Source organism: Lemur catta, chromosome 1, assembly GCF_020740605.2.
Source record: "Lemur catta isolate mLemCat1 chromosome 1, mLemCat1.pri, whole genome shotgun sequence".
Lineage (NCBI taxonomy): Eukaryota > Metazoa > Chordata > Mammalia > Primates > Lemuridae > Lemur > Lemur catta.
Genome location: NC_059128.1, coordinates 242642972 through 242645050, shown reverse-complemented (window position 1 = coordinate 242645050; position 2079 = coordinate 242642972). Strand labels below are relative to the sequence as shown.

The following is a 2079-nucleotide window of genomic DNA, read 5'->3' as shown; positions in this document are numbered from 1 at the left end:
GTGTTTGTGGAGAGGGGCCGGATACCCACACAGCAAGGTAATGTGGATACTGGGCAAGAGTGAGGTGCTTTCACCCTCTCTGCTCCACAGTCAGGTTAAAAACTCTATACCCTTCAACTTTAGGTCAAATAATGGGGCAAATACAAATTAATGCCGTGCTTCAAATGCATCAATTAGATGGAGCTGTAGGAAATAAAACACTTGAACAGAATGTTACTTGGAAAGCACAGCCTCTTGAACCTCCTTCGTGGTAGAGACACCCATTGGTCAAAGATGTGGTACTATTCAAACAACAGACAAGAATAGTTCAAATTCTGAATTTGTAAACACTAAGGTCAGCTTATCCATTTTTAGGCTCTTGGGTTAGTGGAAAAGGAAGTTTCAAGGTTTTTGTCTCCCCTGAAATTGCTAAATAGGGCTTCACAAAGAGGCACACAAGAGTCATGAGATGATTCTGATATAAGTTAAGGAATTTTAGAGATGGAGAAAAATTTTGTAGATGTTAGAGGTCATTACTCCTCAAATAGACACTGACATTGTGAGCCCTGCATAGTCAGCCACAAGTATGATAAGATCCACTACTCCGCTGCCTTGGTAGTAAGCAGGAGGTGACAGACACTGTCTTGTCTCTCTCGGCTGTCCAGCAAGTAACAATACAGGGAAGTGGTGTAGACCAGCTTGAATGCAATGGAGAAGCTACAAAAAAGATTGTCCAGTCATTTTGATTCTGGGGAGAAAAGGAGTTCCTAATTTCCCTTACACATTAGTGCCTTCAAGATCATTTTTGTTCCTCAAATCTGTCCTTAATGTTCTGCCGACGCTATTTAGAACTGGACCCAGTTGGGTGGCTGTGGTGCCTGGTTTGGAACGGAGCTGGATGCACTGCTAAAGTTTCCCCACAAGTCGTTACTCACAGAAACTGGAGCAGGTGCTGATGTCCTGACAGGAGTAGGATAATGCAAATCTAAAAGGATATTTGCATCACTACCTCCATGGTTAGATTTTGGAATGGGTGGTGGGGTGACTGCTGATGGCAACTGAGGAGAATGGTGGGGGAATAGTGACTTTGCCTCTAGGTGGGGGCAGAAGTAAGCTTAGGCCCTCAGCCCCTGCAGTCCTGGGCTAAGAGCCTCCTTTCTTGGCTGTAACATTCCCACCAATCAACTTGAAGGTCTGTTCTTCCTTGAAGCCCGGATCCAACTTGGGATGAGTGTCTACTTCTTGAGATTCTTTGGAAATCTCAGATTCCTGCCTTACCCACTTGAAGTGATCTTGCAAAGAGACAGTAAAGTCTAAGGCATCTCTTGGATCTGTGAAGCCAGTGCCTATGAAAGCACTACGCCCAGTACCATCCTGGATCCAGATCACAGAGTAGCAGCTGGAATCTATGACTATCTCCACAACAATTCCAGGAAATTATTCTACTGTTGTCTGAGCAAAGAGGCCCCCTGAAACTTTATCCTCGAGTTTGATATAGGCAATTTTCCCTTTTGAAGTGATTCGGAGGTGACCAGTCCAATCAGGTTGGTTTAATTTCCAGTTAGAGGCCCTGTAACCATGGTTAGAGGCCTGGGGTGAGATCTGGTGGACGCTGGGTCCATCTTCAAAGGCAGCACAGACTCATACTCCCACCCAGCCACCATCTGGGCTCCGCTTGGTGTTGGAGGATATTATGACATAGAGAAAAGCTGACAGAACAGAAATCATTTACAATTCCACTGCAAAAAATAAGGCAATTATTGCTAACATTTTGGTAGATTTTCTACTATTTTTGGTAATTTTGGGCAGCTGAGATTATACTATACATATTATTTGTACTCTGTTTTTTGTCTATTCACTTCATATTCTGTGACTACTTTTCTAAGTTATTAAAAATGCAAAAATCTTCTAAAAGATTTTTTAATTTGATGATATAACACCTGTCAATATTAACTACCGTCTCCTTCCTGATTGTAAATGCATAATGATTATATAATATTCTTTCTCTATTAATCAGACATTTGTCTAAGGTAACATACCTGGTTATTTACAGAACCAGGACTAGAAAAAGTTTCTCTTATTTCACTAAGGGTATAATCC

General features: G+C 42.0%; 1 pseudogene; it reads right to left on the bottom strand.

Annotated features, from left to right (window-relative positions):
* Positions 1-824: 824 nt before the first annotated feature.
* On the bottom strand, positions 825-1643 carry LOC123642264 (annotated as a pseudogene).
* Positions 1644-2079: the final 436 nt, after the last annotated feature.